Consider the following 25,370-nt stretch of genomic DNA (forward strand, 5'->3'; position numbering starts at 1 on the left):
AGCTCGCAATGTATAAAGCAAGAGAATTCACGAGGAGGAAATGTGAAGACAAAGAGCTAGAATTTCTTATACTTTTAATTTGCATTTGACCAATTTTAGTCATTTATTATTATTCTAAAAGGAAGGACAGACTTTATTGGAATCAAAACGTGTGCGTGTATATATATATACAAAACAAAGGCACACTTCTACTCCATAGGCTTATTATCCTAGTAGCAACCTTCTTGACAAAGCTTCCCACCTAAACTAAAAAGAGACTAGCAACCAAGCATAGTAACATGTACTTTATTTGGTAGAACTCTACGACTTCGAACTTGCTAACATCTTCATGTCGCCAATGATCAATTGGTGAATGGGTCCAAACGGGGAACAGGACGACAGATCAAAGGATAAGCCATGGCAAGGGTCATGCCAGAAGCTTCCTCCATGTTGATCTTTGCAGCACCACCATCAACTTCCCAATCAAAGCACTCTATCACACCAGCCAATGTGGTTAGTGAACCACCACGATTTACGTGGTGGTTATCCACGATGTGGATTCATCCCCACAGATGATCTCTTCTGATAAACCTGCATAGGATTAAGAGAGAACGGTTACGCAAACTGTTTCTCCACCCTATGCCCTATATAAGAGGGTATCATGAGCAACCCTTATTAAGGGGAATATAGGGAAATAGAGAGAGAGAGAGGGTTTTCTTCAAAGTTCTTACCTCTCTATACAGTCGATTTCCATCAAGAGGAAAGAAGTATACCTAAGGGAGTCTGCGCTCGTGGTGGCTACAGCTCGGTTGAGCGAAGATAACCCCTTTGCCCTAAACAGCCATCATCCTCCGGCAACAATCTCCTCTGCTCCAGTCGAACCTCACCACCGGCAACAACAGCCCTCCAATGGCTGCCTCAGGTATAACAGTCTCCCCTGTTTGTTTTGTTTAAGGCAGTTTTGCTGTGTTTTCTCTGTCTCAGCGCAGGGCCACCACCATTAAGGGGAGGCGATCCTGGACGACCCCAACAGTCTGCACCATATGCAAGGTGAGAGAGGCTCCAGCTCACACCCTCCGGCCACTGCCGAAGGGAATCAACTCAAAGTGGTGACCCTTAAGATCTATCTCATTGCCAATAAACCTCTCAGGAAGAAACTCCAATGGCCTGTCCCATACAGTGGGGTCTCTCGCAATCGCCCACACATTGATAAAGAGCCATGTTTTGTCAGGGATATCATAACCCATGATCTTGCAATGTTCAATGCTCTTTCTTGGTATCAATGGCAGTACTGGGTGGATCCTTAGTGTCTCCTTGGCAATGGCTTGGATATAAGGAAGCTTTGGAATGTCTGATTCTTGGACGAGCCTAGACTTCTCAGTGAGAAAATCAATTTCCAATTGTGTCTTCTTTAAGATGTCTGGATGGCGAATGAACTCTGCCAGCGCCCATTGTATTGTTCGCGCAGATGAATCCATGCCTGCACCATAGATATCCTTGCAGCAGATAACAAAATGTTAGAATCAATGATGAAAATATTCACTTTTTTTTTAAAATATGAAGTGCAAGAACGATGTTTAGAAGGAGAATTGGAGCCTTTGATTGGGTTTCACACACACACACACACACGTGAGAGTGGGTTAAGTAAAATGGTGGATTATAATGTTGATGTAAAATGGTGGATGGTGGTGCTTAATCAAAACTTATAGATGTGTTGAAAATTGCTTTGTTTACTACAAAACATCTTTGAATTGAACTATTTCAATGAAAATATTTGAAGCTTTTATTATAAAATTTGTATGCAACATGAACTCTTGATTTCAGATTCTTGCAAGTGCGGATGATCCTTAACACTCTAGACAAATAAATAGACTATAGAGGTCACATGTTTAAGGTCTAATTTACAAATGAGGAATGAAAACATTAAAAACTCAATTTATCCTTTCCTCGTCCACATGGTAAGGTGTTAGGAGGAACCGATATCTCTCTCTCGATATATATATATATAACATGAAATCTTGTAAAAAAACATTACTTTTTTCATTTTTTTTCGTAGATCATCTTACCATATAGATGTCATCTACAAAGTTTCTTTGATAGAAAACAAGTTTTGGATCATGTTTTTGCAACAAGTTGGTTTCCAAGGGTTTCAAAATTCAACAGCTCATATTGTACTCATATTATTACATCAAAAAATTATTCAAAGTACAATATGTATCAAAGAAACCATGTTGAACATATATATGAAGTTAGAGGTGGCAATCGTGTAGGGTTGGCGGGTTGGCGGGTCATCATACCTCAACCCGAACCCGACCCGTTTATTAAACGGGTCGGTTGTGGCAAACACGAACCCGACCCGTTTAATAAACGGGTAACCCGACACGACCCGCCAACCCATTTAATAAATGGGTTGGGTCAAGTAAACGGGTTCTCAGGTTCGTGGGTCAGGTTGACGGGTCGGGTTGATGGGTTGACGGGTCGGGTTGGCAGACAAGTTGGCGGGTTGGCGGGTTGACCCACCCGCCTAACCCGTTTATTAAACGGGTCAGCCGAGTTGGTGGGTTGGCATACCCCCAACCCGAACCCGACCTGTTTAATAAACGGGTTACGCGGGTCGACCCGTTTATTAAACGGGTTGGCTTAAGCCCAACCCGGCGGGTTGGCGGGTCGTGTCAGAAATTGCCACCCCTATATGAAGTTCGATTGAGTGGATGCAACTTTCATTTGTGATTTTCCAACTAGATTATATATATAGTAGAGATTCCCAAATCCATTGAATGGACGAGTCACCTGTCCTTCATCAAAACCGACTATGATATTATTGGCTAGACCTGTGGGTTGTGAAAAACATTATTTTATTATTTTTAATTTGGGTTATTTACAGAAACATACCCAGTTTAAAAATTACAATTCAAATTTATACTTAACAGTCAAATACAAAATCATACCTAGTTTTCTCTACACATGCAAACCCACCAAAGTTATCATTACTTTAACTACAACTAGTAATCTATTGGTGTAAAATTTTACCCTTTACACTTAGTAAATCTTTCTTTCTCTCTTTCTACCCTAACCACTATCTCTCCCTCATGTATCATTTCATCCATCCCTTCTCTTCACCATACCATCATATACGGCCATATTTTTTCTCATGACCACAAGGAGGGAGAGGGAGAGAATTATGGGAAATGGGTAATTTTTTATTGATTATACATTAATTGTGGTTAAATAAATAACAGATTGGGTGGGTATCTATTTTGATAATTGAGTAGAAAACTAGGGATTTTGATAATTGGGTATGAATCATCTTTTTATGTCAAAAAAGACTATGAGGGTCGATCCATACCAACAAGCCATTCCGAGCTTATCTATGAAGTCAAATTTTGTCGTTGTGACCTGCCCTCCTAAGTTTTAACTATGGGTTCAGAGCTCATGACCATATATATATATATATATATATAGAGAGAGAGAGAGAGAGAGAGAGAAGGGGGGTCACCCAACCAAAGGAATATTCAAAATCTAAAACCAATGATAATCAACAGTGTTCCTTCTCTAACAATCAAGTTTTCCATTGATCGACTTTACATATTGCATTTTTATCATTCACTTAGTGAGCGATATATTTTGGTTTATAAATTTTTTATGTTTAGGTGCATTTTTTGAAGCGCTAAAAATCAACAGCCCTAATACTTTGTATTGTAAAGTTTTAAATGCATTGTGAGCCATCGAAACATGCAACAAATATATGAGGTCTGGTCAATGAGATGCATAACTCATAAAAAAGAACAAATATATGAGATCTGGTCAATGAGATGCATAATTCAGAAAGAACAAATATATGGGTTTTTCACACAAAACGGAGAAATTCTTGGCCTTCCAGTTGGCCCAATATTGGTCCATGGTTAACCAGGTGTGAATCACCTAACTAATACTTGACCAGTCCAAGTCAATTAGGACTGCACACCTATGTATGGCTAAAATGTTAGGATCACATTAGCTAGTTGGTACCTAGCATGTATTACTAACTATATGCCCTCTTTAAGTTGGAAGTTGCATCTAGTTATTTAGTTATATTCTTCAATTCTCTTGCACATGCATGCCTTACCAGTATAAAGGCTTTGATATTATCTCGTGTCAGCTTTGTTGTTGTCCATGATATCTAGAAGGATATCTATGATATCCTCCTCTTCCTTGCTCCGACTTTCCCTCCTCTCTTCGTGCTCTCTCAGAATCTTCTTTATGAAGCTGTCAAACCTATTATGCACGTCCCTGTACCTCCTCTCAAATCCTTGCAAGTCCCAGCTCTTGAAAAAACTAAAGTAGTCCCCCAAGTAGAATTGTCCTCCAATCTCAGACACCTCATTCACCAAATCCCACACCTCAGCTGCATCATCCAACCTCTTGCCCATTGCCATCCTCGACACTATGTGACCACTTAGCATCCCCAGCTTCGTGCTGAGATTGGCCGGCTCGCCGGCCTCCTCCATCACGGACTGCAGGAACCGGTGAATTTCTTGCTGTCGGACGTGCCGGAAGTGTTCGAGCTTTCGGGTGCTGAAGGGCTCCATAACGCAGAGCTTCCTCATCATTCTCTATAAGGGACCCGTGGGCGCGAATAGGAAATTGGAAGAGCCATACCAGATTACATCAACTAAGGTGTGGTTGGGCCTAGAAGCAAACACATGGTCATGTGTCTTGAGTATGTCACAGACTACAGATGGTGAGGAGGCTATGACGGCGTTGATGGAGCCAAAGCACAGGTGCATGAGTGGCCCATAGCGGGTAGAGAGCTTGTGGAGTACATCGTGCGCGAGGGCACCAAGGAGCAGGTGAGAGTGGCCGAGGATTGGGAGGGAAGGTGGTGATGGTGGCAGTTTAAGGAATGAGTCAGAGAGCATGCCTTGGAATAGGATGAGGAGAAGGATGGCAACTGCAACGAAGGACACAAGGGTGACTGGGAAAGGGAGTTCTTGGATGGTGATGATAGCAATCATAGTTCGAAAGATGAAGGCTTTACGAGAGGGTTGTGTATGTTCGCCCCCGATGATTCACTGAATCCCACGTCTGTGTTCGGGGCTTTGAATGAGCACCACGTATACAAGCACATGGGGCTCGTATTCCCGTGTATGTTGACATAACTTTGCATCGGACTCTGGTGTTGTTGCAAAGACTTAAGTACCCTTTCTTGCTATTCTTCTCATAAAGTGATGGTTTGAGAAAATGACAAAAATGCCCTTCATTCAAAAAAGAAAAAACAAACAGTTCAAAAAAAGGACAAACATGTCCTCCATCCAGAAAGTCGAGGATGATGTTGACTCTTCAAAGTCTTCTTCTTTTTCTGTTCAAAAAAAGGACAAACATGTCTTCTTCTTCTTTCTCCGTAAAACACTGTAAACCCTCTCTCTCTCTAGAGAAGAAATCAAGGGAAACAAAGAGTTCTTCCTGGAGAAGGCCATGAACAACAACCCTCTCACTCTCTCTCTCTTCTCTCTCTACTTCTGTGCACATCCAACAGACGATCCTACATTGCTCCATCGTCATCTTCTTCTTCTTTCTTCTTCGTAAAACACTGTAAAACCCTCTCTCTCTCTAGAGAAGAAATCAAGGGAGGTAAAGGGTTCCTCCTGGAGAAGGCCATGAACACCAACTCTCTCACTTTCTCTCCCTTCTCTCTCTACTTATGTGTCTGATTTAGAGTTTTTGCCCTTACACGAGGGGGGTCCGGGGGTTCATCCCAGCGTGGGTAGCATCATTCAACTAAATGAGTTGTAGATCCTGATTCAGAGTTTTTACCCTTATAGGAAAGGGGTATGGGGGCTCCTCCCAACGTGGGTAGCATCATTCAACTTGAAGAGTTGTGGAGTCTGATTCAAAGTTTTTACCCATTCATATTTTAAGGCATTAGATCTCATGTTTGAACATCCACGCATGTGCAGTTTGCTTTCATCATGTTCAGTTGCTTTCTAGATTATACTTTGAATTCTTGTGCATTTTAGATCTATCGATTTGCATGTAACCAGAGCTCATTTTAATTTTAAATTTTTACTGCAACTTCATGCATATGTCTTCATACTCTCCACCAAAAATCAGATCATTCTGAGTTTGTTTGACCCACTTTAAAAATCGAGATTCAAAACCTGTTATTTTGCACCGTCAGGATTTTAGTAGAATCAGGACCAACTTGCGGAAGTGATTCTCCCTAACCAGAGATGATCTTTCCGATTCGTAAAAAGGGTTGTTTTCTAAATTGAATCTAGTTTGCTCATACTAAATATTAGCGATTTCTATGGTGTTTTCGTACCAGTTTCGGGTCAAAAACCATAACCCTGTCACCCTGTGTCATTTTAACGGCTCAGATTTTGATCCATTTTGTTTGAATTTTATTTTCCTAATGGAAGATCATTTTTCAATTCTGTAAAACGGGTTCTCTTCGTTTATGTGTCTAGTTCATCCCTGTAAATTTTTAGAATTTTTCATGGTCAATTACTGTTTTATTTTGATTAAATACCAGAACCTTGTATCCAGATTTTATAAATGTTCTGATTTTGGCCCCCATATCATGACTGTTGTAGCACTTCTTCAACAAATCGTTATTTGATTGGCAATATTCTTTAGCAAATTATTGTTATGATTTTTTTGAGTCTCTACTATGATTTGTAGTATTTTTGGGTCTCCAACGAGTCTCACAATGATTTATAGTGTTTTCGATCTTTTAACTATGATTTATAGTGCTTTGGGGTCTCCAACGAGCCCCACAACTATTTGTAGTATTTTTCAGTCTTTTAACTATGATTTATAGTGTTTTCGGGTCTCTAACGAGACCCACAGCGATTTATAGTGTTGTTGGACCTCGGTATAGCGATTTGTAGTGTTTCTCGCTAAACACTACAGCGATTTGTGATACAAATCGCTATCCGAATCATGATCAACTTGTCAGGGTCATATCTCCCTAACCAAAGATCGGATTTCAAATCCGTAAAAAGTGGTGTTTTTGTTATGAAGTCTAGTTTATTCTTGTAAATTTTCAGCGATTTCTATGGTCATTTGATACCCCATTTGGATCTAAAACCAGACCCCTATCAGTCTGCCTTATTTGAGTGACATAGGTTTTTATTTCATTTTGTAAGAGTCATATCTCCCCAACGGAAGATCATTTTTCAAATCCGTAAAAAGAGTTTTCTTCCTCTATGTGTCTAGTTTATATCTAGAAAGTTTTATAACTTTTTATGCTTATTTGATATTTCGAACCTGTTAAAAACCGAGATATGTTATAAAATGTTATAAAACTTAAAAAGTTTGAAACTTCCTCTATGTGTCTCGATTTTTAACAAGTTTGAAATATCAAATGAGCATAAAAAGTTATAAAACTTTCTAGATATAAACTAAACACATAGAGGAAGAAAACCCTTTTTACGGATTTAGAAAATGATCTTTCGTTGGGGAGATATGACTCTTACAAAATGAAAAAAAAACCTATGTCACTCAAATAAGACAGACTGATAGGGGTCTGGTTTTAGATCCAAATGGGGTATCAAATGACCATATAAATCACTGAAAATTTATAGGAATAAACTAGACTTCATAACGAAGATACTACTTTTTACGGATTTGAAATCTGATCTCTGGTTAGGGAGATATGACCCTGACAAGTTGGTCTTGATTCGGATAGCGATTTGTATCACAAATCGCTGTAGTGTTTAGCGAGAAACACTACAAATCGCTAAACACTACAGCGATTTGTGATACAAATCGCTATCCGAATCAGGACCAACTTGTCAGGGTCATATCTCCCTAACCAGAGATCGGATTTCAAATCTGTAAAAAGTAGTGTCTTTGTTATGAAGTCTAGTCTATTCCTGTAAATTTTCAGCGATTTCTATGGTTATTTGATACCTCATTTGGATCTAAAACTAGACCCCTATCAGTCTGCCATATTTGAGTGACATAGGTTTTTATTTCATTTTGTAAGAGTCATATCTCCCCAACGGAAGATCATTTTTCAAATCCGTAAAAAGAGTTTTCTTCCTCTATGTGTCTAGTTTATATCTAGAAAGTTTTATAACTTTTTATGCTCATTTGATATTTCGAACCTGTTAAAAACTGAGACATATTATAAAATATTATAAAACTTAAAAAGTTTGAAACTTCCTCTATGTGTCTCGATTTTTAACAGGTTTGAAATATCAAATAGGCATAAAAAGTTATAAAACTTTCCAGATATAAACTAAACACATAGAGGAAAAAAACTCTTTTTACGGATTTGAAAAATGATCTTCCGTTGGGGAGATATGACTCTTACAAAATGAAATAAAAACCTATGTCACTCAAATAAGGCAGACTGATAGGGGTATGGTTTTAGATCCAAATGAGGTACAAATGACCATATAAATCTCTGAAAATTTACAGAAATAAACTAGACTTCATAACGAAGACACCATTTTTTACGGATTTGAAATCTGATCTCTGGTTAGGGAGATATGACCCTGACAAGTTGGTCCTAACTCGGAAAGCGATTTGTATCACAAATCGCTGTAGTGTTTAGCGAGAAACACTACAAATCGCTATAGCGAGGTCCAACAACACTATAAATCGTTGTGGGTCTCGTTAGAGACCCGAAAACACTATAAATCATAGTTAAAAGACCGAAAAATACTACAAATCGTTGTGGGGCTCGTTGGAGACCCCAAAGCACTATAAATCATAGTTAAAAGATCGAACAACACTATAAATCATTGTGAGGCTCGTTGGAGACCCAAAAATACTACAAATCATAGTAGAGACTCATTAGAGACTCAAAAAAATCATAACAATAATTTGCTGAAGAATATTGTCAATCAAATAACGATTTGTTGAAGAAGTGCTACAACAGTCATGATATGGGGGCCAAAATCAGAACATTTATAAAATCTGGATACAAGGTTCTGGTATTTAATCAAAATAAAATAGTAATTGACCATAAACAATTCTGAAAATTTACAGGGATGAACTAGACACATAAACGAAGATAACCGTTTTACAGAATTGAAAAAATGATCTTCCATTAGGAAAATAAAATTCAAACAAAATGGATCAAAATCTGAGCTGTTAAAATGACATAGGGTGACAGGGTTATGGTTTTTGACCCGAAACTGGTACGAAAACACAATAGAAATCGCTAAAAATTGGTATAAACAAACTAGATTCAATTTATAAAACAACCCTTTTTACGGATCGGAAAAATCATCTCTGATTAGGGAGAAATCACTTCCGCAAGTTGGTCCTGATTCTGCTAAAATCCTGACGGTGCAAAATAACAGGTTTTGAATCTCGATTTTTAAAGTGGGTCAAACAAACTCAGAATGATCTAATTTTTGGTGGAGAGCATGAAAACATATGCATGAAGTTGCAGTAAAAATTTCAAGTTAAAGTGAGCTCTGGTTACATACAAATTGATAGGTCTAAAATGCACAAGAATTCAAAGTATAATCTAGAAAGCAACTGAATATGATGAAAGCAAACTGCACATGCGTGGATGTTCAAAAATGAGATCTAATGCCTTAAAATATGAATGGATAAAAACTTTGAATCAGACTCCACAACTCTTCAAGTTGAATGATGCAACCCACGCTGGGAGGAGCCCCCAAACCCCCCTCCTGTAAGGGCAAAAACTCTAAATCAGGTTCCACAACTCATCAAGTTGAACGATGCTACAGTTAGTGTGCAGGTCAGTCGGTGTTTGATGGAGAAATGTTGGATCGTTTGTTGGATGTGCACAGAAGTAGAGAGAGAAGGGAGAGAGAGTGAGATGAGGTTTTACCCCTCTCTTGTAAGGGTAAAAACTCTGAATCAGGATCTACAACTCATTTAGTTGAATGATGATACCCACGCTGGGAGGAGCCCCCAAACCCTCCTCCTGTAAGGGTAAAAACTCTGAATCAGGCTTCACAAGATTCAATGTATAGGTCAGTCGGTGCTTGATGGAGCAATGTATGATCTTCTAATGGATGTGCACAGAAGCAGAAATAAAAGGGAGAGAGAGAGTGAGAGGGTTGATGTTCATGGCCTCCTCCAGGGGAGATTTCTTTCTCGGATAATCCTGCAGTGCAGAGACTGGGTCTTAAATAATCATCTTCGGGGCACTTAAGTCTTTACAATCACTCCTTTTCAAGAACCGTCATTTTTTTTTTGCACCAATGGAGGAGAGGGTACTTAAGTCTTTGCAATCTTATCAAACTCCAACGCTAATTAATGCTGACAAACATGGGGATACGAGACGCACATGCTTACATACGTGGTGCTCTTTGGGACCCCCGATCATGAGATGTAGCTAATTGCCCTGTTCGGGGGGGGAACATATAACCTGCTTTGAGGCTTTACCTATATATGATTCTTCTCAAACGCATGCATGGAGGCCTCTCATATATATATATATATATATATATATATATATATATGTGTGTGTGTGTGTGTGTGTGTGTGTGTGTGTGTGTGTGTATCCTGTACACCGTAGACCATACAATTAATTTTCTTGTACTGTAGCTGAAATTATTAGTTTTCGAGAGCAACTATTTATAGCAATGAGTTATTTATTAGGACTGTCTCATATTCACATCCACTAGGGGTGTCAACGGGTTGCATATGGTTTGGACCCAGGTGAGTCCCAGCCCGGATCTGACTTTTAGGTGTGAGTGTTGGGTCTGAACCCGGGTTTGATAGGGTCCTCTATAAGAAAAACCATACGTGAGTCCTCTAAGAATTACAAGAAATAAACTCGGTTCATACTTGGTAAAAATAATATTTTTTATCTATTTTATATTAAAAAATCACATTTCTTAATTGGAACTCGAGTCAGACCAAGGTCTGCTATGAATTTTCACGAACCATATCCGACTCAGACCCAATTTTTAATTGGATTTCCTTCTTTATCACAAAACCCTAACCTATAAGGTTTGGTATGGGTTGGGTCCGGGTCAAACCTGACCCACTGACATGCCTATCATCCACACCCTCGTCACCATTTTTCATCTCACAGATACGATAGGTTCAGGCTCGTATATACTTTATTTTTTTCATTTGTTACTGTTATGTGCACTTTTTGATAATAGAGCTCAAGATTTCACAAAAAATGCAAAATTTTGTCAACTTTCCAACATCGTAAACCATTCATAAAAACTCTTTGGTATGAAGAAGATACGATCGATTTACCAAATGTGTTGGATTCTTTCACACAGCCAAAAACACACATTCAGGTGAAACAACTAACACATACTTCATATTTTCTTTTCATTGATTCATTAAAACAAAAATTTGTAAATTACTGATTTTTTAGTTCTTTTAAGGGCTAGGTTTAAACAAAATCCTAAAATTGATTTATTTAAGGTCACCAATGGTTTTGAAACAAAAATTGCATGTATATTCTTTTGAAAACCTGTTTGGTTTTCAAAAAAGAACCTCAAGAAGTGTTCTTTCTCTTTTTTTTGTTTCTTTTTTTTATCAGTCATGATGGATTGAATGCATACGTACTTATAGGCATATTAGTTCCAGCATGTCAATATATACAACAAGGATTAATTTGATACGCGTAAGGACAAAGATTTGCAAAACACTTACATGATTTCAACAAAGTTTTTTGAATAAATTATTTTTAAGTACTTTCTAGCTTCACATCATCATCATGGTTTGATTTCATGGTCAGCTGTGTCCATATACGTATTGAATTCACATATTATCAACATGTGAATGTGACTATAATAGCCACATACAGCTACATAAACGCACAGGTCGGCTTTTACTATGAAACGATTTCCTCAGAAACGTTTTTGGTAAAACTGCACTGTGCATAACTTTAATATGTTATATACTTTTTTTTTAGGAACTGAATTGACTCAACCCATTGGGATATGGTCATGATTTTCCTGAGTTGATCAAGACTGGTTCATAAGTGGACCAGTTCGTGATCTCTCTTATGACCCGTTTGACAAATCGGCTATGCCTGATTTACCTAATTAAATCCCATATTGCATAAAAAAAGAATTGTTTTTTTTTTAAGAACACCATGCCCTTACACATGTATATGCATATATATGTGCAGTACGTATATGTGTAGTTTCACAACATACTATATTCATGAGTGATACATATTTGAAATGGTTCATGAAATTGATAATCGGTTTTGAAAACCAATCTGATGCTGAATAGGGTGGAACCGACACTGATATCTCATATGTGATGATTGATGTATGATTTCAAACCTATTATGCCTCAGAATATGTTTGTGCATATGAGCTCCGATCTATAAGTATCAAATAGAACCCCTACTTTGTTTTGTCAAAATCGGTAAACACAAACGTTGAAACGATCGGTTCAGTCTGTACAAATCCTTCGTTATATGACTGAAACTCCTTACTCAGCCCACCTTCAATGGAGGTTGTAACATCAGCGACTTTGCTTTAGTTTAACTTTTAAATTATTGGTAAAATTGATTTTTTATCCGAGCAAAATTCAAGAGTCTAAGTTGACTAAGTAGTGTTTTGGACTCAAACAATAGTCCATGAGAGGCTCAGAAGGGTTACACTCAGCCTAGTGGGGTGCTAGGTATGATTAGGGTGAATCACAAGGGTTCAAGGGTAATACATAGCTATTTTGGATCTTGGATGAGTTAGGTTTGGATCCAAAACTGAGTTTGGATCCAATATGGATTTGTATATTATGTTTAGATATAGAGATTTAAATGTAATTTGAATTTATATCACTTTGTTTAGTTTCGAGATCCAACCCAAATGGGGATTGGATTTGGATCAGACTTTGGATTTGGATCAGGGTTTTTAATCTGAATCATTTTAGATACGGACCCAAGTGGGATCCACTCCAAACTGTGGACATTATATAATGAGAAGTCATATAATCATTATTGGATCTGGATCAGACTGGTATTTCATGTTAATGTTTGACTTTTCTTATTTTTTCTCATGATTAATATTATATTTTTCATGCTTTTTTTATTTTCTTTATTGATCCATCAGAGTAAAATAATTATACATCTCAAATCAGATCACCAATAGCCAAACTCTTTTATGAAGACCTTTCAGACATTCAGGATATGTCTTAGAAAAATATTAGGCCGTATTAGTTGTACAAAAGTGAGCGTTATGGCTGTTGCAACCCAAGACAGAAATTTTGTTCTGTGTGCAGAGTGATTCTTGACAGTCATTTTGCAAAAAAAAAAAAAAAATCATTGATTTCGAGTTGATGGCAGATTTTTGGTTTTGTCATTCACATCGTATGAATAGATCTGAAAAAAATTAAAAGAAAAATATGTTTCATTTTTTGTAAATCTTGAAGGCTCACACAAATCGTGAAAGATTCAAGAATTTTCAGAAAACCTGGATCTGGAACTGTATCAGGTAGGGTTCGGTCAAGAAAACCTAGAAAATTCATATGATGGAGTTTTTTGACAAACTCAAATGATTTTAAAAGTTAACAGGCAAACATTTCCCCAAAAAGATAGACGAAATCAATCTCGGATTGTGTCAGGTGACTGCTTCTTTAGGAAGTAAGATTCTGACAGGTTCTGTCAAGAACGAAAAATAGTTTCGGGTTTATGATTTTTTTACGGGCAAATAAAATCATTTTTTTGAAACCTACCAATTAGAATTGAAAGTTGACATGATGATAAATTTTTATAGAGTTATATCTATTTGTTTTGATGGTCTGTCAGACCCGTGAACAATATAAAAAATTTGATATTATACAATTCTTGATTTTAACTTGTGAAATTTTGTTTCTAAAATCATATGCTTGATTATAATATGAGATGTTAATCATGCATATGTTAATGTGAAATTAATCATGAATATGTTGTATGTACGCATGTGAATTATTTGGGCATGATGGCATATGAGACTGCATATTAAACATGAGAATTTAGCACGATAATTAGACCAAATGGTATTTATGACCATGCATGTGTTATTCTATAAAATTTATGGTTCATGCTAAATTGAAATGAGTCTCATGCATCATGGAGTATGATATGTGGCATGTGATATGTTGTAAGTCATGTAAAACATGCATACATGGGGCTTGAATACGAGTCAGGTTTGGTAGAACCCGTTGGGTTCTTGTGAGTACTTGGTTTGGCTTTGATAAACATGCTCATATACACACACTCTAATAGCTTGAGATACTCTTGAGTGCTCCTTAAGTTGAGTATGTACCTTGAGTTGGATTCAAATGAGCTATGTTAGGACACTTCAGTTACTGTAAGAGGCGTGAGTTCTTGCCTTGTGAGACTATGGTTTATTGAGCTACCCATAGTGGAGCTTGGGGTTGTTGAGTCTAGTGTTGAGTGCACCCAGTGGTATAGTTGGACCCAATATAAATAACACATAATAGCTCATTTATTCCAGTGGCCTACCTTGGAGAGGGTAGGAGGTACACTTGTTGACTGACATATTTTGAGGGCATTGACACCTCTTGGGCTCCTAGTTGTCGGTGTAGGGGATTGAGGTTGTCAATTTATTCTTGGTAGACAGCCAGGCTCTGCAAAGTAGGAATTGATTCCCTAGACCTCTGTAAGTTTCTCTCTCAGTTAAAGATCGCTTCAGTGGATGTTTGGCCTGGCTCTTCAAATCGATGGGTTAATTAAAATACATAAGATAATAAACTCTCATCTGATTGCTGAGTCAGGATTAGGTCCTGAGTGTGTACCCTTCAGGAAAGAAAAGAAAAATAATGCATTACACTAGGTTCATCAGTGATTAAATGATTCATTGAATATTGGCATAAAATTTTATGCATGTCATGTATAATTTCAAGTTCCTATATAAGCCGGCATATATAAATCCTTTTTATTATCATTTTGATTGCTAATGATATGGTGTAGGTACGTTACTGGATAATAAGACTGAATTATTGTAAAATCTTGCATGATTAAATTATTAGTATTGTGATCTTTAACCGTAGCGGGTTTATATGATATGACATCTATGATTTGACTGTATTGGAAAATATGTATGTTTTATAAATTTGTGTTCTTTTCATGCCTATATGTAAGGTATTTTCCTATTGGGGTTGTGGCTAACGCCCCTACAATTTAAATATTTCAGGTAATGAATAAGCTAGAGGATGATGACAGGAGGCTTGGGGTAGCGTCAAGAGGGTCACGTTCATTTAGGCTTGTTGAAAGGACTAAATGATTTTATTTACTTTATTATTTTTTTTTAGTCATCTAAACTCTAATATTTAAAAGACTCATATTTAATTTATTATAATTTAATTAATAATTTGATTCAATTATTCTAGTCTTTCAAGTATGTGTTGGTAACTGTAACTCACCCAAGATTTGAACTGAATCTAAAAGGAGTTTCTATTGTGTTCTTAAAAAAAATTGTGCAAAGGGATTTTTTAAAAAATCCTTAAAATTTTTTGTTTCAAGAATTAGGGCATTACAAAGGTTCAGACCTCCTACAGTTAATGGAGGAAAAAGAAATGAAAGAGGAAAAAGTGAAAGAATGAGAGAGAAGAGAGAGAAAAAACTTAAGAAAATTCTAAAGAGACCAATAGGGTGGGGCGTGAGCCCCTCCTTGGCTCTTTATAGCTTCTTTCTTCTCTTTCAAATCTTTCTAAATTCCTCAATTTTCAGCCCTTTCCTTCTAAATTATTTTTCTCTAGTTTTTTTTTCAAAACTCTCTTTTTTAATTTTTTTTTCTAGATTTTACTTACTATATTACTTGGCTATATTGTATACACTACAAGAAAAATGTTAATTAGTGACAGAAATTTGTGAGAGATTTTTTTCGTCGCACATTTGCGACAGATTAGCTAGAGAAAACTAGCCGTCACCAAAATTAGAAGTAGCGACGGATTTTTTTTCGTCGCAAAATCCGTTGCTAATTAGTGATGAATTCGTGATGAAAAAATTATGTCTCAAACTCTGTCGCAACTTCGCGACGGATGAGCGGCAGAATTTTTTTGTCGCTACTTAGCGACGAATTTTGTGACAGAAAAATTATGTCGCTACTTTTCGATTTAAACCGGTCCATCTAGGGCACCAAATTCTCCCTCCTCCGCACTCTCTTTCTCTGATTACCCCCAACAATAACATTCTCTCTGTCTCTTATCTCTCAAAATTTTCCCTCAAACCCGAAATCATTTGCTTCTCTCATTTTGATAGAGCGAAGACAACCCATTAGCACCCATTGTAGTGAGAGCAGAGAAGAATTTTATGGAGGGGAAGAGAAAGAGGGTCGCCTTCATATTGATAGATGGTCTTGGGGATGTCTCCTTGCCCATGCTCGGTTACAAGACCCCGCTTGAAGAGGCATGCACTCCCCATTTGGATGCCATCGCCTCTGCTGGCGTCAATGGATTGATGGACCCTGTTGAGCTCGGCTTGGCCTGCGGGAGCGACACTGCCCACCTCTCCCTTCTTGGGTACAACCCAAGAGTTTATTACAGAGGCAGAGGGACCTTTGAATAGATGGGTGCCGGTTTGGCGATGTCCTCTGGTGATATTACATTCAAGGTACCCACTTCTTTTTTCCTATACCTTCTCTGTTTGTTGGCTTTGAAGATTTGTTTGTGGTAGAATGTGAAGAATTTGGTATTAGAGGGTCTCTTTTTTTTTGTTCTTGGTGATTTTTTTTCCTTGAAGTTTATAGATGGTGTTATGAAGAAATTGGATTTTGGGGATTAAGATTTGGTGGTGGAGTCTATGAGTTTTCATGTTACCTTGAACCAGAGGTTCCAAGATAGCATTTTGGCGAGCGGACAGCAGGAGAGGAGGTCCAAAAAGGTGAGGACTATTCTCTTACTCTCTGATCTGGTTATGTTTTCGTTTTGTTTATTCTCCAGTTTTTGGGATGTCCCTAGTTCTAGCAATTTGGCTTCTCTCTGCTTAATTTGCTTAGATTGGAGTTAAGGTTAGGGTTTGGGTCCTCGTCTTTTGATTGATCTGGTATGTTGTTTCCATTAGTTTTGCCTCTAATAAATTAAACACATGCTAGCAGAAAGAAAAGAGTTTTTTTTTAATGGTAGAATCTCCAACCACTTTGCATTTTTTTCACAATGGTGAAACAATATGGTTTTGTCGAGTTTGTTTAGAACTATTTTTGTTGGCATCAATATCTCATCAATCTAGCATTGTCTTATATTGGAAATTGCCGATTAAGCTACAAAGATTGTTGACTACTATTACTAAATTTTTGTCCAACTCAGGACAAAAAGATGCTTAAAACTGCCCAGCATTTAGTTGCATTCACAATTCTCCAACAGGCTTATGTTGCACGACAACCCTCTTCAAATCCTTTCATTTCCATTATAATCAGTGTAAGTAGGCATACTTTGCTTTGTGGCTACTAAAATTACAAGAACAACCTTTGGCATATTTTCTTATGCTTATTGTTTATTAATACTTTGAATGCCTTAAATTTTTTTTCTTTTCTTTTTCGTTTTTTTTTTTGTTTCACAGGTTGCGGGTGATGATACTGCTGAAAAAGCTGAGAGGGATTTCATCTTGAAGTTGTTGGGGCCTAACTATGTTGAGGTACTATGCTCAGTGTTACCAAAACATGTTTGGTGTTAGTGCACTTAATTCTTTTTTATCCACGTTCTAACTTGATGAAGTACGCTCCCACATATATGTAAGCTTGGTTTTGTTTAAGAACCAAGGTAGTTCTCACTTGTTGAGAACTTGAAGCTGGCACTTCCTGGCAGTGACTTGTAAATTATGATGCTTGCAGTTTAGGAGTCATTTGTTCCATTGAAATGGTCACATCTGAGATGATTCAATTGTAGTTATGGTGGTCAGTTCAAGCTTCATTTATATTTTCTTTTTCATGGATGTTCTGCAGCTAATGAACCATTCTCCTTTGCTGGTCCAGCGATTTAGAGGAGAAACTTTTGAATTCCTTGGACAGTATTTTGATAACAATTCTTTTGTTACAAGTTTTAGTTGCTACAAAAATTCGTTGATAAACCAAAGCCATTACATTCTGATTTAAAAGAAGTCAATAATCACAACTGCTTGGATTGTTTAAGAAAAGTTGTTTGTTGTTGTGCCACCTTAGACATTGTAAATTATAGTATTATTTCAAGAGTGATGCTCTCACTGAAAAAACTTTGAAGCCCAAGTTGGTGATTTTGGATGGTTAGAACTGATAGCTAATGTTTGTACAATGTCTGACACGTGAATAAATTTAGGTGGCTTTTGTGACCATATGTTTTACACACAAAAATATATAGTTCATACAACTCAAAAAGCTTTAAGGATGTACCTTTTGCTTCTTTGTATAGGCCTAGTTATTGTCTTTCCTCTGGTGGAAGAAAGGCCTTACAAATAAAGGATTTAGGCATTTTCTCTATACAATTGCTCTTTATAATAGTAATGTTTCACTATAAAAAAAATTAATGATGAGGATATTCTTATTTGTAAGTTAAGATGTGTGGATAACTTGATACGACGTCTGCATTCCATGTGCATAGATTCATGAACTTGTTCATTGTCTAGAGATCATCTCTCAAGAGCTAGAGCATTTTTTTTTAATTAATGGAATTTTTGGCTACAAATTCCTCTATGTCGTGAAGCTCCATAACCACTTTATCAGAAGTGCTTGTGTGAAGCATATTACTTGTTTGATCTACACAGCAATTGATTTATCTAACTGAGATACCAGACATGACATATCCATAGGTTATGTGATTACTGCTATTATCAGTTGAACAAATTATGTTGGTATTTTTAATAGACAATGCATTAGTATCTCATTTCGGTGAATTGATTAAGAGATCCAAAACCCTGCTTGCCCATCCTAACTCTGATTGGCTACCATTTGGCACTTGTTAGGGTCTCATGCATGCAAAACTTGTGTGTTTATGTGATAATGCACATGTGAGTCATTATTTGTATTATTTTTCTGTGAGTTATCATTTCTATTTTCAAATAGTTGGTGGCACTTTCTTGCTTCCTAACTATCCATTTTCAGGCCTATTATAGTTCGGCACTGGATACATCTTGAGCCACTACAATTATTATAAGTCCTACAATAAATACTCTAACAATCTATTGCTTTTGATTTTGTAGTTGTACAGCTCATGAGAGCATACGGGAAGGTCATATTGCTCTAAATGTCATTCAACAAAGACATACAAAGGTTTCCATTGGAGACACTATATATGTTTGTAGGTTTGATTATTTCACATTTATTTAGACAAGAATTTATTGTCATATGATCTTGCATATGCATTATATCATAGATTGTGATGGATTACATTTTAAATCTTTAAAAAAAAAATTAATTTTGTGACGGATTAGCGACGAATATTATTCATCGTTAATATTTCGTTTTGCGACGAAATATAATATGCTGCTAAATTAGTGATGGATTGCATTTCATCAAAAAACTAGATTCGTGCTTATCTAGCGACGGACATGATCCGTCGCTAATTAGAGACAGATTAGAGACAGATAAGTTTTGTCGGTAATTAGCAACCAAGAATATGTGACCGATGCTATTCGTCGCTAAACACTTTAGTGACGGATAGTATTTGTCGCTAATCCGCATTTTTCTTGTAGTGATACCTCATAATATATACATACTAGCTACTATATAATGTATATCATAAGGTCCATGTAATTAAGCACATGGGGTCCATCAGCATGGGACACTACCCCTTATGCTCTCAATTTACCAAATTCCAAGGCATTCAACTGAACACTAACTTATTTGGTAAGTTTCGTCTTTTATATTTTTTTCTTTCTATTATTTATATTTTTGGCTACTTATCTAACACTCCAACCATAAGAACCTTCTAGGATGAGACGTCCCATGCTAGAGGAGGTCCTCTCTTAGTCAAAAATCAATACAAGTTGGCCAGTTTAGAATTAAATCTCTCTTATTTTCCTCTTTACTTGTTTTGTTTTTAGTTAACTTTTAGAAAGATATTTTAACTAAGGTTTTTAACTTACACCTTTAAATTAACTTTCACCATGAGGTGCCACATAGGATGGGCCCACATAAGGGGACGCCCCACCCTGTGGACCTCTATGGTTTTATTAAATGTAATTTATTTCAAGTTTTCATTCCATAAATTCTATATTTAATACTTTGTATTATTTTAGATTATGGATTTCAAATCATGACAAACCCGTCCTAATTTACTTCAATTACATTACATGCATCTCAAAGTAAACCCAAATTCCTCTAAAATCCTTTTTACTTTATTTTTGATAAAATTTTGCCAATTATTCCCATAAAAAATCTATTTCTTTATAAATTCAATTTTGAATGAGTTGGGAGGTTACCGATTAAACCCCCCCCCCCCCCCCCACCACCACCACCACCACCACCACCACCACGTTCTCTCATGTTCCTGTTGTGGTCCAGGTGACACAGGCTGAGGGGAAACCGACTACATTGGAGGCTCCTTTCATTCTAGCAGTCGCCCATCCTATGAGTCATGATTCTCCTCTTTCCATGCTAGAGACTGACATGAATAGGGACACTTGCAACAAGGCACCTTGAGTTCTCCTTCTTGGCAAGCTCGGCCTCTAGAAAAGATAATGTGTGTTTTGCATTTGTGTTTTCCAACATGTCGCGGGAGGAGTTCAGAGGCAGCGTCGATGTCATGAGACTAGAGCATTTGACCAGGGTTATCCTCCTCTCTGCAAATTCATTTCGTCTAGAGCTTCATGCTGATCTGCCCAGCTTCAATCCCGTCAAACAACGTCAATGAAGACCCTTAAAGGCGATCATTTGGAAGGCCTAGGATCTTATGCTAAGAAGGTTGATGTTTCCACCTTGGACAACTCCCCTCCAGTTTCCCATGAAAATAATTAGCTGGAACAACCGAGGATCGGGACGTCATTGGGGTAGACATCACATTGCTAAACTTTTTATGGTGCAGCAGTCGGATATCGTATTTCTTCTAGAGACCAAAATTTTGGTGAAAGCACTTTCGGTCATAGAATTGAGTTTCCTGCAATACGAAGTTTTTTGTAATTTTGACTCCTCTCCTTTTAGTAGGATTTTATGTTTTCAGGACAAGTAATTATTGTTTTCGCAGACAATGGGTTTGATGTGATTATCGTATCGGGTGTCTACAGGTCAAATTCTCACGTCGACCGTATAGACCTATGGAATTCTCTATTACAGCATAACACTGACTCCCTCTGGTTGGCTATGGATGATTGGAATGTCACTCGTTCTTTATCGGAACATCATGGCTCCTCCTCGTGTCATGTTGAGTCAGAGGTTTTCAATCATTTTATTGAGTTGATGGGTCTTATGGAGGTGTCAGATTCATCTTGCAATTTTACTTGGCATAATAAGCAAATGGGAGCAAGTTCAGAGCTAGTAAATTGGATAGGTGTTTTATTAATGACCATTGGCTATTACGATATCCTGTTTCTTCTTTGACTTCTCTTCCCGAATCAGTGTGACCATAATCCCTATCATGCTCAATGCAAGCCCTCGCTCTAAAGTTTGGAAGCCTTTCAATTTTATTCTTCGTGGTCGTCAGTGGATGGATGCCAGGCGGTTGTTGATCAGGCTTGGCACATTTTTGTAGATGGTTGTCTGATGTTTCGTGTGGCATCCAAATTGGCTAATGTTTGTAGGCATCTGAGAGAGTGGAAGAAACAAGCAGTGGGGGACTTGCATATTCGTAAAGATCAGATTCAGTTGGGGATCATGAGTCTTCAACCTCAAGTAGATGATGGTCTTGAGAGTGCCATTAAATAGGAATCTCTCCGACAAGATGAACTCTAATATCTAGATAATAGGATTTTTTTAGGCATATTTTATGATTTTTAAGTTTGTAGTTGCGTTCGTATCGAAATTTTAAGAGCGGTGAGCATGTAGTCTCAGGCAATGGTGCTCAGAGAGCAAAAGAGAAAGATTAATGAAAGATAATAAAAATATGTTCATGCATTTGTGTTTGTTCTTAATCTTGGTTAGAGATGAAACCGAGTCAAATCCTGCAGAGAGATGGGAGTGAAATTCATGTGAGCCACGGACTTGGTTTGAATCTGTTTAGGCTAGTGACGTATCAATGACCGCTATTGTGGGATGGGAGGTCTTATTCCTACCAAGACATATGGTTTGTCTTACCCTTACTTATGTTCTCCCTTTTAGGTATTGAGACATATGGTTGGCAACGTTGGTGGTGATGGATGCTAAGGACTTCGGATATCTCTAGAGCTGGCTCAGGCACTCTTTTATTCTTGGGACCGCTTTTGTTGTTTTGGGATATTGTTATGTTATGGGAGTTGTCATTTTTGTGTGTTTGAGAATGTCCCTATTATTTTTTGATGTGAACGATTTTATAAAAATATATACTTAGAGTTCACCAAAGTTTTTGTACGTGAACTTTTGAAATACATTAATGAAATATTTTAAATTCCATTGTGCAATGAGTTCTTAAATGTAAATGAAATTTCTTTTAAACAGGATTTAAGGAAACCTTTCTTGAAATAGTTCTGCTATTGTGTTCGCTTTTAAATTAAGTACTTCCACATGTTTTGAATTTTGATATTTTGTAAATGAATATTTACACAGTTCATGAGATTTTGTAAATGGACTATATTTGGATGAACTTTCCTTTGACTGGAAACAAAATAATTAGTTTGTTCTAAATCTTGAGTTCAGTTGAGAGTTGATAATGCTTTATCTTGAAATCAGTTTTCACAAGTCAAGTTTCCTTCCATTGTCACTTTTAAACACTCTTTTTAAATATCATTCAAAAAAAATAGGTCAAATTTTGGGTCTCTCATATGAACTCTTTGATATCCTTCAGTCGAAAGAGGCCAATTGACATTAGCTTTTTAGATGTTGTTGGCTTCAAGCAAGGGATCAAAATACACGATTCTTTCATCTTATGGCTAACAGGAATCATCAATGCAAGCAAATCCATTGTCTTCAAAAAGATGATGGCTCGAGTGTGGTTGGTCGTGAGAATATATTCTGGGAAGCTTCAGCATACTTTTCTTCTCTTTTTTTATACTATGCTGGCTTACTTTCTTTATTTGATGGACCTTCAAAACCTTCAGTTAGCCCAAAAGAGAATGCAAGCCTTTTGCAGCCCATTTCCAATGAGGAATTCAAGGTGGTTTTTTATTTGGATGGTGATAGTGCTTGCCCTGATGGCTTCCCCGATAGCTTTTCAACATCATTTTGGTCTATTCTTTCAAAATATATATGTGGTTGTTAGGGACTTCTTCTTGAAAGCTCAACTATTATCCAACATTAATGTCACTCACATTATCCTCATTTCTAAAGAAGAAGGCGCTCACACCTTTTCAAAAATTAGACCCATTAGCTTGTGTAATTTTCTTTATAAGATAATTACCAAGATAATGGTCCCTTGTATGTCTCCTATATATCAGTGCCTTATTTCTAAAAACCAGAGAGCCTTTGTATAAGGTTGCAACATTCAGGAGAGTATCCTAGTGGCCCATGAACTTGTGGATTCTATGGCACACAGTAAGACTCCATCTGTCATGTTTAAAACAGATCTAGGAAAGGCTTATGATCGAGTTGATTGGGCTTTTTTGCAAACAATTTGGGGAGGTTTGGGTTTGCTGCTTGTTGGGTTCAACAAATCATGAAATGCATCTCTTTCCCTTCTTTTTCTGTAACACCTCAAAAAATTTATCCCAAAAATCATGAATTTTTTTTTAATTGATTTAGAAATCACAACAAAAATTTAAAACGGGTTAAAAGTTGTTGCGTATTACAGATTCATCATATGATTCACAAATAAATTTAAAATTTAGCATCCACAGTTAATAAAAGTCCATTACAAAATTTTAACTAAGAATATAAGAGTCTTAATCAAAGTCCTTAAAACAAATGTGAATATTCACAATCCAAAATACTAACAAAAAAGAAGATGATTTAGCTCAGTTTCTGTCGCAACTTCCGGCCTTCGCATTGGTCCTCTAGTTGCTACCTGAAAAATATTTTTTTTATAATAGGGTCAGACTTAACAAGTCCTTAGTAGGAAAGTGTTATTAAATACACATAAATTAAAATAAGCATGTCAAAGTAAATTTCAATACTCACACATGCTGATATCAAACAACACCTTAAAGACAAATATGATGAAAATGCTTACACGATCAATCAATCACATTAGCACATTTCTTTCAACCAAATGCAATTACACATTCATAAACATTTAAACTTACATGAGCAATTAATAATGCATGCACTTACCATTGCAGAATGATCAACTCTTTATGCATGAGTAGCTTTAATATCTTTAATTAGATTTTTTTTAAATGATGCATGTCATGCCTAATTAAATGCACAGTCAATTTAGATTTCAATTCTTGGCCCTATAGGTATTAACACAAGTAGTAACCTAGATCGTGGTCATGGTGCAGGCAGTATTTTCATATAATTGTGGCTTTGGTCTGGCTGGGCACTATTCACCAGTGTTGGGTGAGGGATGATTAAAATGAGAGAAGATCCCAACACCACCAACCCGATGCATCAGACTTTACTCGTGAGATTCTATCATCCATACTGCAGTCTAATATGGAGGGTTCTTCTATCTTCATGGCTGAGGATGAGCAACATTCTGTGCTCAAAAATAGTATTCATGAAGCTAGAAGTGTCGTTTACCCTCTCCTTATAAGCATCAGTATTTAGTGTTATATGTTTAACCCTTTTAATTCATCTATTTCATGCAACACACAATTCGAAATGATCCAGGCCTCTACAGGGCTCATAGATGCACATGTTTCAAATGTGAGTCATTAATCATGCATCAATGCACTTATATACATTTTTAACTTTAACATTTATTCACCAATATGCAATGGTCATAAACAATTAAAGCATCTATATTCAATTACATTTTGTGCTCATTTTGCTCAGTTTAATAGCAAATGGTGACAAAAGCCAAGTAGTGCGAAAGCACTTTATTCAGTTTGTGCCCCAAATTGGACATTGAATCCCTTCATAAAAATTTCTTTAATAGTACATATGCAGCAATACTCAATTCATACAAAAGCAAATTTGAATGCCTTACAAAAGATCACATGTATTTCTAATTGGGTCCTTAGTCGGTTCGGGATATGTCAGACCCCTAATTTGTCTAACTATTACGATTGTCATAGAACTATGTACAGTATGTGGATAGAGCTGAATGTTTGAAATATTATAGAAAATTTTGTCAGCTTTTCGATGCCACAAATTGTTCATAAAAATTTCTCCGTATGAGAAAACTATGACTGTTTAGTGCACAACTATACTTTTTTATTTCGACAGTCACAGCTTAGTGCTCAGTCTGAGAACATAGCCAAACATTTCATAGATTGTGTGAAATTTTGTTAGATTTTCAATGCAAGGCCAAAAATATGAAATAATTAGAAGCATGCATTCGGGTGAGCAAAAATAGGCCACCCA

At 36.8% G+C, this 25,370-nt stretch overlaps 1 pseudogene; it reads right to left on the reverse strand.

Annotated features, from left to right (window-relative positions):
• Nucleotides 1-341: 341 nt before the first annotated feature.
• LOC149828963 (3,9-dihydroxypterocarpan 6A-monooxygenase-like) lies at nucleotides 342-4,973 on the reverse strand (annotated as a pseudogene).
• Between the last annotated feature and the right edge of the window lie 20,397 nt (nucleotides 4,974-25,370).

This window comes from Nuphar pumila, chromosome 9 (assembly GCF_984573655.1).
Source record: "Nuphar pumila chromosome 9, dmNupPumi1.hap1.1, whole genome shotgun sequence".
Taxonomy (NCBI): Eukaryota; Viridiplantae; Streptophyta; class Magnoliopsida; order Nymphaeales; family Nymphaeaceae; genus Nuphar; species Nuphar pumila.